We start from the raw sequence: 16,182 nt of genomic DNA, 5'->3' as shown, positions 1-16,182 counted from the left end.
GTCACAACAGTGCGTAAAGGTCTACCTTCAGACACAGTTTAGATGAATAGTTTCTTTCTGGCACTGGGGTTTTTTGAGCTTTGCTATTGGTCTCTTTATTTGTTAGCTTTTCTCCCACTTGTTATAGAGACTCTTTGGGTAGGCTTGCTTAATATAAATGGAGCCAGAGATGCAGGAAAGAGGAGTGTGTTGGGTGAATATGTAAAACAAAAAAAGGTAAAGGTGTTGTTTCTGCAGGAGACGCATGATGATGTGGTGAATGAAGTTGATTGGAGGTTCTGGTGGAAAGGGGCAAGTGTGTTGAGCCATGGGACAAATTTTAGTGCAGGGGTGGCAGTCGTTTTTGTACCAGGTTTGTCTGTAAAAATGTGCTCCTCAAAGGAGATGTGTAGGGGTAGGCTGCTTGTTGTGAAAGCAGAAATTAACAACATGGGATGTTTCTTTAGAGAGAGGGGTGTTCTATTTGGGTGTCTTAGACAGGAACTCTCCCAGGTAGCGCCTGAGGAGATGCTGGTGGTCGGCGGGGACTGGATCTGTACAATGGATTTTACAAAAGACAGAAATGGGGAGGAGCCTCATTCAGGGTCAGTGGGAGTGTTACGGGACATCATTGATCAGTTCGACCTAGTGGATGTTTGGAGAACTAAACATCCTGAAACAAGACAGTATACACGGGTGATGGTCTTTGGGGCTAGGGTGAGCGCAACCCGACTTGATCGTTTTTATATGTCCAGGAATCAGAGCAATAGACTGTTGGGCGCTACCATCCTCCCGGTGGGTTTTTCAGATCACCACATAACCATGGCTCGGCTGTCTATTTCACCAGGGCCTCGGCATGCATGCTATTGGAAGTTTAATGTAAAGCTCTTACAAGATGCCCATTTTTGCTCGTTTCCAGATTTTTGGGGAAAGGTGGAGGCAGCAAAGAGAGGAGTATGAGTCTGAGTCAATGGTGGGATGTGGGGAAAGTCCAAATTCGGCTTTACTGTCGACAGTATACAGCTCTATCATCCTCAGAGGCTAGGATAGTATTGGGGGAACTCAAGCGTAGTATTAGTGAGATGTAGGTGTCGGGTTAGGTTCCTTGTTCCTTGTCAATCATTGGCTTATTGGTGAAATCAGCAGTCAGACAATATCTTCTTTAAGTTAACAATGGAAACACAGCATGTACAGTTGAAGTCGGAAGTTTACATACACCTTAACAATTGTTGGAAAAAGGACTTGTGTCATGCACAAAGTAGATGTCCTAACCAACTTGCCAAAATTATAGTTTGTTAACAAGAAATTTGTGGAGTGGTTGAAAAACGAGTTTTAATGACTGCAACGTAAGTGTATGTAAACTTCTGACTTCAACTGTGTCTCAGAGTAAGCTCTGCGACCAAGCAAAGGGCGCAGCTGATTATATACCTGTGATCACTCCCTGGTGGTGATCACCTACGTCAATGTATATGTCCAATGAGTTGAGGTTACATTAATGCAGATACCTAGAACAGTAGCTTCTCTAAATTCTAAGTATCATCAGCATTTTCCACTGTCGCACAAGATCAGTGGCCAACCTAGACAGTGTTTACTTCTCAGCTCTTTACCTAGTTCCGGTCTGTCTCTCGCCCAGCCTGCAGGCATGTTCTTGCAACAGCTAGGGTGTAACCGTGGCAGAGTTCAGACATATAGCAACCGTATGATAGTGAGGCATGCTATTATAAGGCCTGTAGCAAGCATATAAGTCTTAATCAATAATGGAACCCTTCCCCTACAGGAGGTAGAGATGGTGGGGCTTCAGGCTAATTTAGCTGAATTACGTAGGGACCTGGGCAGTTTTTTCCATGTTAAAGCAAAGGGAGCACTTGCAAGAGCAAGGTTCTCCATGTTCAAGGAGACGGACGCTCTCAGCTCCTTCTTCTTTGGTTTGGAAAGACAGAGCGGTGAAGCCAAGGGTATGCATTGTCTACGGCTGTCTGATGGGCGGGTGACCTCTGTGGTGGGGGAGATGCGGGAGCGGACTGTGGAGTTTTATACTAAGTTGTACAGGGCAGAACTGTGTGATGCTATGTGTGCTCAGGTCTTGTTTGCAGAACTCCCTAAGCCACATATGTCAGAGTCAAGGCCCGCGGGCCACATCCGGCCCGCAAGAAGGTTTTTTACGGCCCCTGGGATGATCTTGATTTATTATTAGAACCGGCCCGCAGCAAGCCGGCAGCCCGCAGATCTTTTACACGCACCAATACTACATTTCCCACAATGCAAAGGTGACGCACCGAGCAGTAGGCTGCTTCATTTCAATATTTATTGGCACAGCAGTCGTCAGCATCACAGTAAAATTAACTTTCAGATACCCATCAAAAATGGCAAAATGGAAGGTGGATACTGAGAACCGGGGGTTTCAAACAAGGTGGGAGTCGGAGTATATGTTCACGAAGGTAGCTGGAAAACCTGTGTGTCTTCTGTGTGGAGAAAGTGTGGCGGTACTGAAAGAGTATAATCTGAGACGACATTATGAAACGAAACACGCGGACAAAAACAAGAATATGGACATGGAACAAAGGCTACAAAAGGCAGAGGAATTAAAACGAGGCCTCAAATCTCGACAGGCTCTGTTCAAAAAAGCCAAATCACAAGGCCAGGCTGCTGTCAAGGCCAGTTTTATTTTGGCAGAAGAGATCGCTAAATCAGCCCGGCCATTTACGGAGGGGGATTTCATCAAAAACTGCATGATTAAAGTTTGTGACGAAGTTTGCCCAGAAAAAAGGCAACTCTTTTTAAATGTGAGTCTGAGCAGAAACACCATTGCCGAGAGAGTAGACCAGTTGTCCATCAATCTAAAAGAGCAGCTTGTGAAAAAGGGAAAAGATTTTATTGCATATTCCTTGGCTGTGGATGAGAGCACCGACATTTCTGACATTGCCCAGTTGTCAATTTTCATCCGCGGAGTGGACTCCAACCTAAGCGTGACAGAGGAGTTTTTGGCTTTACGTCCTATGCATGGCACAACTACGGGGCATGATTTGTATGAAGAGGTGTCAAGATGTGTAAATGAGATGGAGCTGCCTTGGGAAAAACTCGTGGGTTTGACAACCGACGGAGCACCTGCGATGTGTGGACACAGGAGCGGACTGGTGGCGAAGATACGGGAAAAGATGCAAGAGGAAAACGCGACAGATGAGCTGACAGCTTATCATTGTATCATACACCAGGAAGCGTTGTGCGGTAAAGCCTTGAAAATGGAGCATGTAATGAGCATCATCACGCGCACAGTTAACTTTATCAGAGCCAAAGGTTTGAATCACCGCCAGTTCAAGGCATTTCTGACGGAGTTAGAAACGGAGCATGGTGATTTGCCTTATCACACAGAGGTGCGATGGCTAAGCCAGGGAAAGGTGCTTCAAAGATGTTTCGAGCTTCGTGAGGAGATTTGTCTGTTCTTGGACAGCAAAGGGAAAGACACAACACAACTCCGAGACGAAATGTTTCTGTGTGAAATGGCTTTTCTGTGTGACATTACGAGTCATCTGAATGCAATAAACTTGCAGCTGCAGGGTCGGGATCGTGTCATCTCTGATATGTACAGTACAGTGAAGGCATTTAAAACCAAACTGACTCTGTGGGAGACGCAGATGCGGAAAGAAAATTTGAGCCACTTTCCCAGCTGCCAGACCATGAAAGAGAAGCTCTCTACCAGTGCGTTCCCGAGCACACAGTTGGCTGATAAAATAGGTATGCTTGCCGCTGACTTTCGACGCCGATTTGCTGACTTTGAAGCACAAAAAAGCAGGTTGGAACTGCTCGGTAACCCATTTGCTGTTGACGTGGAAAGCTCACCACCAAACCTCCAAATGGAGTTGATTGACCTCCAATGCAATGATGCACTGAGGGCAAAATATGCGGCAGTGGGTGCTGCGGAGTTCGCCCGTTTCCTCCCCGGCACAATGCCCCAGCTGCGCATCCAGGCTGCTCAAACGTTGTCTATGTTTGGCAGCACATACCTGTGTGAACAACTGTTTTCTTTGATGAACCTGAACAAAACATCACACAGAAGTCGACTTACTGCTGAACACCTCCACTCAATTCTGAGGATTTCTTCAGCTCAGAGCCTTACCCCGAACATTGATGAACTTGTGGAAAAGATGGGACACCACCAAGTATCACCCTCAACCTCAAACAAGTGAACATTACTGTGCAATCACATATTTAGAGTTTTTACTCAGTTCAAGTTTAAAAGTTAAAATTTAATATTTGTTTTCACTGCATGTTACTTCTCCTTAAACAAAGTGTTGTTTTTGATTAATAGATTTTTGCACTTTATTTTTTTGTATTTCAATCCAATTATATTTAAAAAATATTTCAGTTGAGTGGATGATAGAAAATTGCTATTATTGTTTTTTCTTTGAAGTAAATTTAGCCCACTTTTGCTAAAATAGAAAATATAGTCTACTGATGGTGCCTTGAATACCGGTTTCTTTCATTTAATGTTCATGTTATGGGGATATTTATATAAAGGAAATTTGTCTTTTGTGTCTGTTGAAAATTAAAGATTACTGACAGAGCCATAAGAAAATATTGCTTTATTTATCTGATCATATTGTAATATATTTGTTAGGTTTTCAGTAGGTTCAATTAGGTTCACTAGACTATATGCGTCATTTAAAAATTTTTCAATGAACATTCGAACAGTCCGGCCCTCGTCTTGTAGCTGATTTTTTTATTTGGCCCTCCGTCCATTTGACTTTGACACCCCTGCCCTAAGCTCTCTCTGGCACAGAGGGATGAAATGGACATTCCTCTGTTGTCCCATGAACTGGCAGAGGCCGTAACCCAGATGTCCCCTGGCCGTGCACCGGGGATTGATAGATTCCCAGTGGAGTTTTACAAAATAATCCAGGGGAATAATTGGACTTGACTTCTTTTGCGTGTTGCGTGAATGAGTCGGTGTAGGAGAGTTGCCGATGAGCTGGGGCGGCTCTGACTCTCCTGCCCAAAAAAGGGGACTGGTGTGAACTTAAGAACTGGAGGCCTGTGTAATTGCTCTGTGCGGACTATAATATATTTGCTAAGGTCCTCTCTAACCAATTGAAGTCCCATCTGGACTCTATAATACACAAGGACCAAACATATTGTGTACTTGGACACTCAATCACAGACAACTTGTTCTTAATCAGGGACATGTTTTTGGCCAGTGTGAAGAGGTTGTATGCTGGGGCGTCATCTATGGTCAAGGTGGGAGGGGCGCTGAGTAGACCAGTCTGGGTGAGACAGGGGCATTAGACAATGATGCAGTTATATACACTAGCCATTGAGCCTTTTTTGGGCCTGCTACGCAAGAGACTGCAAGGAGAGTGCTGGACAGGCTTGGGTGTGTTGACAGGTATAGCAGTGTCAGCATATGCAGATTACGTTTCTGTGATGGTCGGGGATGGTCAGGATATGCAGGCACTAGAGACTAGTCTGAAGGTGTATGAGGGAGCTTCCTCAGCTAAGGTAAACTTGGGCAAGAGCAAAGCCCTGTTATGTGGGCCCCTCCTTTGCTTCCAGGGGGATTGCTACTGAGTTGTGAAGGTCTTAAAATGTTGGGGGTGTACCTGGGCTGGGCTCGCAGACCTGCAAAGCAAATGGTGGACTTTTTCAGGTCGGGCCATCACTGTTGTACATGACCGTCACCAAAGGAGGACAGGGCCTGGTGGAACTGGAGAGCAGGGTGGCTGCTTTCCGACTAAAGGCATTACAGAGACTGCTGTACCATACTGATGTCGGCTGGAGGGAACCAGCATGCGCACTGCTGAGGAGAGCTGGCGGATTAGGGTTAGACCGGCAGCTGTTCCTCATGAAGCTGGAGAGGATGAGTACAGCAGGTCTCTCAGACTTTTACTCTGCAGTGCTGAGGGCCTGGCAGCTGCTAAGGCACTCATGAGAAGGGGGTGTGGAGCCTGGGCTTTGGGTGGAGCCTACCTTCCACAACCCAGCCATCCCTTTGAGATCGGTTCAGTCGGCCACCCTGCAGAGGAAACTGATGGCAGCGGGTTTACTAAGGCTGGGTGACCTGCGACTGCTGGGAGAGGAGGGGTGGAAAACCCCAGAAGTCCTGCCACAGCAAACAGGAATAATGTCTCTTAGGCTGCTGGAAAGATTCCTGGAGGAGGTCCAGGAGGCACTGTCTGAGCCAGTAAGGGGGTGGTTGAGCGGGCAAATGGGGAGGTGCCACCAATGTTTCCGCCACTGCAGATGACGGCAGAGACTGGGGACTGGCAAGGGGGTCTGGATGACTTGTTAGATTTTAAAACTCCGAGCCTGGGGGAGTTTGAAGGGGTGGGAGGTAAAGTCATCTACAACCTCTGCATTAAGGCAAGGAACATTAGGAGCCTAACAGGAGTGAAGGCACATCAGTGGCAGGTGGTATGTGGGGTGGAGAGTATGGTGGGTTTTAGATGGAGGGGGCTCTACAAAGCCCCAGTACCAAGGAGGTCAGGGGACCTCCAGTGGAAGGTTCTACATGGAGCGCTGGCCACTAACAGCTGGTTGGCATGGGTCGACCCAGGAGTTGGGAAGGGGTGCCCTTTCTGTGTTATGAGAGAAACTGTGATTCATGTGTTTTCTGTGTGCACCAGGTTAATGCCATTAATGTTTATGTCGGAATGTTTTTACTTTTGGGATGTTTATGATGGGGTACCGGTATTCAAATAAGGGAAAGGCCAAATGTTTTGTTGAATTTTCTGTTTGCTCAGGCAAAGTTGGCTATTTGGCTAACAAGGAGGAACAGGGTCAAAGGTGGGGGGATAACAGAACCTTCACTATTGTTTAATGCGATGGTCTCTGCTCGCCTTGAATTTGAGCCTTGAATTTGACTATAAAATGATAAAAAGTGTGGAGACGTTTCAGGAGATATGGTGTGTCGGGTTTGCTGTCTGTATAGCTGGGGAAGATGTTTTGGATATACGGTTGTAGAAGTAGTGAGGTTTTGGTTGTTTTGTATCATGGGGTAGAGGGCAAGGTGAGTATGGTACATGTATGCTGTACATGATATATTTTGGTGTTTTATTTTAAGGGGGGGGTTTAATGAAATGAGAATGTTTCATTAAAGAAAGACAAAAAGTCAAATCTCTCTCTCTCTCAGGTATTGAGTGGAGATGGGTGAGAATAACATTTTTTATCCATTTTGAATTCAGGCTGTAACACAACAAAATGTGGAATAAGTCAAAGGGTGTGAATACTTTTTGAAGGCACTGTACCTTAAGGCCCTGTTCGTAATTGAGTCATATTATACCATTACTAGTTAATTGGATATTTTTTTATTGTAAAACATTAGTGTCAAATTGACAAGTCGGTGGCATTTTCTGTGTACAATAATAGTGTGCGTAGTATGCTGTTGATAGGTAGGAGCATATTGATGCGGAAACTGTACTGTTTCCAGTAAAGGGACATTGACCAAGACAAAGTCATTTCTTAAATTAGTTTTACATTACAAGGAGCCCACAGAATAGGATAAAGCATGACGGTGTTGTAAAAGACAGACTGCCTGGCTATCATGTGGGTGGTGCTATTGTATTGTCTTGTTGAGCCTAGTCTGCATCCCAAATGGCACTCCTAGGGCTCTGGTCAAAAGATGGCTACTATATAAGAAATAGGGTGTCATTTGGGACGCATGAATAGATTCAATTAAGACCAAACTAAAGTGAGAAATAAGCATGAAAGGACAGTGTTCTAAGTAAACAGCCTATAATCAAAGACTGCTTTCAGATCAACACAGATAGATTTCCGTCTCATAGCTCCGGGAATATCAAATAACAACTAATCTAATAATTGCAGCAGTAATGGATGTTATTAAGGTTAGAACATCACAACTAGAATGATTAAACATTTAACCAGTTTAAATGCATGGTGTCAGTCTAAATAGTCTAAATAGTCAACAGTTGAGTAGCAGAGAGGGAAATAAGGCTTAACACGCTGTCACAAAAAGGTATCCCGTTGGTAAATGTGTAAGTTTGCTTGTTTCTCAAATACTTATTTAATCCTGGCAATCATGTAAATGTCATATTTATAGCTTTCCCAAAAGAAATACGACTGGCGATATTTTAAAGCTCTAAATCACAGGAATGTGAAGCCAAAAAGGAATGGCTATGATCCAATGCCATGCGTCACCTACTGGCAGCACTCATTAAAAATACAGGAAGACATTTTTATATTCAATTGGCTGCTAGGGAAAGATTCCTGCTGAAGCCCTTCTTCCTATTACAAATTAAGGCAGCGTGAGAATGGGGCCCCACGGTGCAATGCATGTTATAAATATGTTAAAAGCCCATTCCACTTGTCAAGGTGCTATTTGTTTCCAATGAATCATAGCTAAGCACCTTCAACAGACATCTCAATAACACCTTATTTGCTGGTTCAGCAATACGTATAATGGGAAACAAATGGAAATGGGTTTCAAGCATGCCCTGGAGGAGAAGGTTCGCCCGTGCTCACAGTCACACCTCTCAGACGACAGGCTCAGGGAAGCCAAATAGCCATTAGTTTGGGGGGCTGATGTGGGACTTAAGGCATCAGCATGCTTCAGTTCAGCTGGCACCTAGCCAAACTCAGGTAGCCGAACCAAATGGGTGTGCTCGCATACTACCTTAAAAGAGACACTTGAAAAATATGTGGCAAGCAATAGTAATGTTTGTCCATTTTGAGACGCCGTAGCCAGTATACACTTTCTCAAAATAGTAAGAATACATTTTTACTGAAGAGATCTTATTTGCACAAGTTCCATTTTTTTCAATGAAAACAATGAAAAAAAAAATCCCTACCGTTGACCAATCACAGCCAAAGCGAGCGTAGACTTCGGCTCCGAACTTCAGCTTGCGGGCAGGACATTTTTGTGTGAGCTCGAAAAGCCCCCAAAAACTCACCAAACTCCAAAAACGTCACAAAAGGTTGTAATAATATATGCAGGAAGTCTACCGAACTGTTTCGGCTGGGAAGCATGTGGACGCCTTTAATCTCCTCTGCACAGAAGAAACACAGGCAGGCCAGTATGAGAAAGAATCCAAATACAGAAAGGAGGAAGAGAGGAAGAGACTACATACAGTCCTCTGGCTAAATCAAGAATCTCTGTGATACTTCAGTGTACTTCCTCATGACATTGTCTGTACAATATGTTGTGGGTTCTGCTCTCATATTTATCACAGTGTGCTTTCAGCTGGAGTCATTTTTCGAAGGACCCAAAGTCTACATAGAGCCCATTGAATGGAGGTGTGAAGGAGATCCCATGTTGTTTACAGTTGGGACAACTTAATGTACACATTAGCGATATAAGCCAAGCTTGATGGTGTAATACCACTGTGTGTAATATTTCCCCTGAGACACAGCTGGCTATGGGGGTAGGCTGATGCATTGGAACTATGGGTCTGATATCAGAGAGTCCACAATGCCAGTACACAAGGAAGAAGAAAATGACCAAAACATGATGCAGATATGTCTGTATAATGCACCTTGTGACAGATAAAGGATAACACCTGGTATCCCAGGGATTGTGTACACTGTTAGAAAAAAGGGTTCCAAAAGGGTTCTTTGACTGTCCCCATTGGATATCCCTTTTTGGTTACAGGTAGAAAGTTGAGTTCCATGTAGAAAGGGTTCTTGTAACGATCTGGGTATAGTGGGTGCGAAGTCAGGCGCAGGAAGCAGAGAGTTCAGGTTAGTGCTATTTAATGCACAAACGGCGAATATAAGCCACCCCACGAAAACACAGGGCGCACACAAAAAAAAATGTCCCAAACACGGGGACTAAAACAGTCCAGCAAAAAACCCACGAACGGGAAAACACGTTAACCTCTAACGTGCACACTAGTCACACAAACAATCCCGCACAAAGAGCAGGCTGGCCGCTGGCTAATAAAACCCAACTAATCACCAAATAAACAACAGGTGTAACCAATAAACAGACAAGGAGGGGGAGGAATGAATCAGTGGCAGCTAGTAGGCCGGTGACGACGACCGCCGAGCACCACCCGAATGGGAAGGGGAGCCGCCGTCGGTAGGAGTCGTGACAGTTCTACATGGAACGAAATAGGTTTCTTCAAAGGGTTCTCTGATGGGGACACCTGAAGAACCCTTTTAGGTTCTAGATAGCAACTTTTTTTCGAAAAGTATAATCATCTACTTTTAAATTAAGATATGTTAATAAATGTGAATTTAAATACAGACTATAACATGGATTAGACTAGTACACCAGATAACTAAGTACTGAATTAGCAAAGTCACATTGCACATAGTTTGAAAACGTTTAATGAGAAAGTGAATTGAGGAAAATGAGTACAGACAGCCCTAAAATCAAAACCCCTTCTGAAGTACAGAGTTAAGAGTTAGTTAGTGGCTGCTGGCAATACTTTGTGAAGTTGCTCTCTAAACAAGCTGCCCACGGGTTTCAAATGTGACAAGAGAATCCATTTAGTGCAATACAAATGGTCAAGTAATTGGAAGCTGAGAAAACATCTGAGGAATCTCCTGTTCAAGCTTCCTAGAAGTGCAAGAATTGACTTTATCTATCATGCACATTTAGAAAGGAATACACATTTGCAACTTCATTAGGCTAAATGATGTGGTGGAAATGAGGAAGGCTCAATTGGTAGCCTTGCCAATAACAAACCCCCATCTCCCTTCTGTAGCCTCTGACACCAGAAACGTAGGTATTAAATTCAATAGACCAATAGAAGACTAGGATGCTGTCAGTACTGAAGCCATTAGATAATGGATAAGTCATATGACGACTAGCGTCTGCTGATGCAGGATTCAAGGGGATGTTGAGTGGAACGTCTCAGTCTCACACTTCCCTTTTAATGAACGTTCTTCCTATGTACAGCGGCTTCAGAAAGTATTCATACCCCTTGACTTATTCCACATTTTGTTTTGTTACAGCTTGAATTCAAAATCTATTTAAAAAACAAAAACACAATACCCCATAATGACAAAGTGAATTGTTTTTTTTAGAAAGTATGGAAAATGTATTGAAAATGAAATACTATCACACATTAAACTCTGTTAAACACATTAAACTTGCATTAAACTCACTATTGTCCTCCTGGTGAAACACCTGAGCGGTTTCCTTCCTCTCCGGCAACGGAGTTAAGAAGTGACTTACAGAGTAAGTCTATGCAACTTATGTGACTTGTTAAGCAAATTTTTACCCCTGAAGTTATTTAGGCTTGCTTTAACAATGGGGTTGAATACTTTTTTGACTCAAGACATTTCAGCTTTTATTTTTGAATTAATTTATAAACATTTAAAAAAAAACATAATTCCACCTTGACATTATGGGGTATTGTGTGTAGGCCAGTCACACAAACTCTCAAATTAATCAATTTTAAATGCAGGCTGTAGCACAACAAAATGTGGAAAAAGTCAAGGGTTTGAATACTGTACCTCCTGTCTGGTCACAGCCAGGCCTGAGAATGTCACCAGTGAATAATTTACTCTCAAGACATCGTCCAATCATATCCTAGCCCCATAAATCCCTGGAGGGCATATATCTATTTCAGGGGGTGTGAATGGTGAGACCCCTTCACCAAAAGAACATATCCGCTCCACAGTCCACACAGACACTATTCATATTTCATTTGCTCCTGCCTGGTAACATTTACTCTGTAGCCTGCTCCAGTGTGGCTCACCCAGCATATGTATAATGGGAAATACGACACCCAACACAATAAGAATTAAATGTTTACCAAACATTTCTTTCATCTGTCTTGTGATGCATTATGAATTCAATCATGTTGGCTGTGGCTTTGTTTGTAATGTAGTAATCTTAGAGGTGAGTGTGGCTGCCTGGCTGGTCAGACGTGCAGAGCTGTATTTTCACAAAGTAAAGACACACAGTGTGTACTAGATGGGCCCTGTATTGAGCTGTTAGGGGTCATGGCCACGATTTATGCATATAGGGGAAACAGAGAGAGAGAGTAAGGGACAAAGGTAGAGGTACAAACAAATGGAGAGAGAGTGACATAGAACATAGAGAGAGAGAGAGAGAGAGAGAGAGAGAGAGAGAGAGAGAGAGAGAGAGAGAGAGAGAGAGAGAGAGAGAGTGAGGAAGATGAGTGATAGAGTGAGAGAGCGAGAGCGATGGCAGATCTCCTGCAGAGACCAAAGGGTGCAACGAGAGGTCGGCCTTCCATCACTTAGTCAGGACAGACAGGCCAACATCACATGAGAGCAGTGTCTCAGTGCAGCTGCTGAGTGGGGAGTATGCCATGAGGATAAGAGAAGAAATCCCTCAGCTCTCTGAAGGGCTGCATATGGGGCCCATGCGTGAGGCAGTAGTAGCCAAAAGGTTATAGGTTCAAGTCCTGGCTACAGGTCCTGTGATGTGTTTAGTGGTGTCCTAATCTTACCATACAGAGCTCTATTGGATGCGAATCTGGGACACAGAATTTTCAGCATGCATGAAGATCTATACACATATGCAAATATTTTAAACAAAACAACCACTGAAACAGACAGACTATTGAAAATACATGATAAACCTGTTTTATAGTCTCATTACCAGGTAATTTACACTCACAATGATTTTTCCGTTAACAATAGCCCTTCTTCCTACGCATTTCTTCTTTTGCTATATTATGCTCCAAACATTTTGTCCTCAAACCAAATGGACAGCCCTTCATGTTTCTGATAGACACAGCAATTTCAAATGAATGCCAAAGCACCCACAGCTATTTTATTAGCATCCTTTCATCAGTATTTACTAAGACTAAGTCAGACTAGAGTTGGCCCCAGGTTTCATTGTTGTTGTGGCAGAATTAAGTATTGATTTTATACTTATAAGTATTCCACACAGTTTGGAAACACAGCTCTGCAGAGCCATGTACATAATGACCACAATTTTTTTTTATCTATTTCACCAGTAAACATTTTATTTTTCAGTCATAATGGGAAAGAAGACAAACAAACAGAAAAAGTTAAAGGTAGTCCCAGTGACATTATTCTACTGCTGGTGGCCTGCCAAACAGAAATGTTACAGGGAAAAAATATGTTTTATTGTCACATACACCAGATAGGTGCAGTGAAATGTGTTGTTTTTTTACAGGGTCAGCCATAGTAATACAGCTCCCCCAGAGCAAATTGCCTTGCTCGAAGGCACATCAACAGAGTTGTCACCTTAGGTATTCAAACCAGCAACCTTTCAGTCATTGGCCCAACGCTCTTAACGCTAGGCTTCCTGCCACTCTAAGAAGCTACACTATCACAGAGTGGCACAAGCCTAAGAAACCTTACATATCCGTTTCAGTAGCTTCTCTCCCTCATGTTGAAGGGGCTTATGTTGTTGTTTTGCATATCATCATCCATCCAGTATTACCATCTGGACAGCCATGGAGCCTCCACTAAACATCTGTTGGGCTGATTTGGTGATGCTCTAAATGACCACAGCATTGGAAGAGAGACACACCTCTGTCTGCTTAGCTCTGTTATCAAATACTCCTGACCAATGGGATTATCATGATGATGACACACATCCATATAATGTCTTCTCCTTCCTGTGCCCATCTTAAGAATACAGGACGATATAGCACTATTTTTTGCTTATCACCTGCCTAAATTTAGAGTCCCCCCCCTGCTTTGGATTCTGTTAACAGACACGTGTCCCTTGTCTTTGACAGGAAAGGATACAGATCCTGCCTATCGCTGACCTGGAAAAAAGCCACTGAACAAAGCTCTATGTGATAAAGGAGAGGGACAAGTCTCAGTCGCACACTGACACAAGGCACAAACCTACAGTGACAGGGAATGATTACATTTCAACACAACACCCTTTGTGACAGACTAAAAAAGAAAATGGTTTGTAAGTAGACAGCATCAATTTCCTATCAAAGCTGAAATGAGGGAAAAGCTCTAACTTCAGAGGGGATCTTTAACAATCCATCTCTAAACTTAGATGACACCAACTGATATCTTTGACATAATCCCTTTGTAACGCCTGTCGTCGGAAGGAGTGGACCAAAGTGCAGCGTGAAAAGTGTTCATGATTTCTTTTATTATCAATAAACACTCGAACAAAGTAACAAAACGAAAGCGAACCAGTCTGTCGCGTAAGAGAGACTAAACAGAAAATAACTACCCACAAACACAGGTGGGAAAAAGGCTGCCTAAGTATGATTCCCAATCAGAGACAACGATAGACAGCTGCCTCTGATTGGGAACCATACTCGGCCAAAGCAAAGAAATAGACAGCATAGAATGCCCACCCCAAATCACACCCTGACCTAACCAGATAGAGAAATAAAACGTCTCTCTAAGGTCAGGGCGTGACAGCCTTTCTTTTTTGACAGCCATTTCTGTGGGCTCACAGCTGGCAGCTGCCCAAACATGAATTTTCTAGAGAGATTCTAGAATTATTCTTTACACGGTTATTCAATGAAATGTTTCAGAGAAGACTAATTGTAAAAGGATAAGCATCTTCTCTTAATATTCTATTATTCTCTGCCAATACCAATATTTTCAGGTAATTTATTACACTGATTTTGATTTGTCTGCTTTATGAAAGGACTAGAATAAACTCGACATAAACGGCCAATCTTGGCAAGGAAAATGTGTGTACTAACGACGGGGAAGAAAATCAATCAATCAAATGTATTTATAAAGCCCTTTTTACATCAGCCGATGTCACAAAGTTGTATTGAAAACTCAGGGAGAAAAAGATGTAGATTCACGCGCAGAGCGTGGCAGGTGTTTATTTCCCCTTCACAGAAGGCAGGAATTGTGGTCAATGGTCATACACAGGTAGGCAAACAGATAGGTGAATCAAATCTAAGACTGAAGGCTATAACTGGTTCTCACAAACGAGCTAGGAAAAGGCTTAGTAGACTCAAAACGATCAATACCTCACAAAGGCAGAAACAGAACGAACTGAACTAAATAAGGAGCTGATGGGACCAGGTGAGTAACTAACACAGGTGAAATCATTGAACAAAAATGAAAGACAGGGCTATGTTCAAGAACACAATGAAACAGAACACAAGGTTGACTAAGAAAATAAATACAGAACCTTACAAAAGTGCTGTACAGAAACCCAGCCTAAAAAAATAAAATAAAAGTATTGGACCAGCCTAAAACTAATTCACAAGTCACAAAGAAACATCTTAGACTGTGAGTAAAGTGATTACATGGCAATGATCCACTCACCCATTTACTGCGCTCGGCTGCATTGCCATAGCAATGCTATGAGTAGAAAAAGTACCCCTGGTTGGGAACCACTGATCTATTGTTCCCTCAGGTGTTAGGGTAGGGGGCAGTATTTTCACGTCCGGGTGAAAAGCATGCCCAGAGTAAACGGCCTGCTACAAAGCCATAAAAGCTAGAATATGCATATTGTTAGTAGATTTGGATAGAAAACACTCTGAAGTTTCTAAAACTGTTTCTAAAACTGTTGATGAATGATGTCTGTGAGTATAACAGAACTCATATGGCAGGCAAAAACCTGAGAAAAAAATCCAACCAGGAAGTGGGAAATCTGAGGTTGGTCGATTTTCAACACAGCTCCTATTGAAGATACAGTGGGTTATTGGTAATGTTGCACTTCCTAGGGCTTCCACTAGATGTCAACAGTCTTTAGAACCTTGTCTGATGCTTCTACTGTGAAGTGGGGCCGAAGGAGAAGGGAATGAGTAAGGTCTGCCATGAGTTGACCATGCGCGTTCACATGAGAGGGAGTTCTGTTCCATCGCACTTCTGAAGACAATGGAATTCTCCGGTTGGAGAATTTATGTTAAAAACATCCTAAAGATTGATTCAATACATCGTTTACATCTTTAAAATGTTGTAAAATACATGTATGTTTGAGGAATTTTAATTAATTTTAGTTTCACTGGCTGTTGAAGAGTTGGGACGCTACCGTCTCACCTACCCTAGAGAGGTTGTCTAACTGCCATAGTTGAACCAAGGGCAGCTATTTGAGTTGCAACAAATGTAAGTTATTTGCCCAAAAAACACTCAACTGTTATCATATCTTGTTGTTTAAAAATAGAAATGACAACTTACAAATTCAGTGGGACCCTATCAGGCCCTCTGCAGAGGCCAGACATTCATTGCACGATGGACTAATTATTCACCTTAAAAGCCAGAAGGGATTCTTTTTTGTAACAGCCTGTCAATAGCCCTTATAATGTATCACCTGTTAGACCATTTAAATGTCAGGGAGAGCCAATTAAGCCTCTCAGGTTC

The 16,182-nt window shown here is 43.0% G+C and overlaps 1 pseudogene across 1 annotated transcript in view; it reads right to left on the bottom strand.

Moving 5' to 3' along the window:
- Window positions 1–5,958, bottom strand: part of LOC110529202 (laminin subunit alpha-2-like) — a 167,588-nt pseudogene extending 161,630 nt beyond the window's left edge. The window contains exons 1-2 of the transcript XR_016482752.1: window positions 5,941–5,958; window positions 5,117–5,237 (exon numbers count right to left, since the gene is read on the bottom strand). The product of XR_016482752.1 is annotated as a laminin subunit alpha-2-like (transcript). The remainder of the gene's footprint in view (window positions 1–5,116; window positions 5,238–5,940) is intronic.
- Window positions 5,959–16,182: the final 10,224 nt, after the last annotated feature.

Source organism: Oncorhynchus mykiss, chromosome 8 (assembly GCF_057628025.1).
Source record: "Oncorhynchus mykiss isolate SJ-2025 chromosome 8, ASM5762802v1, whole genome shotgun sequence".
In the NCBI taxonomy this organism is placed as follows: Eukaryota; Metazoa; Chordata; class Actinopteri; order Salmoniformes; family Salmonidae; genus Oncorhynchus; species Oncorhynchus mykiss.
This window is presented reverse-complemented; position numbering and strand designations above follow the sequence as displayed.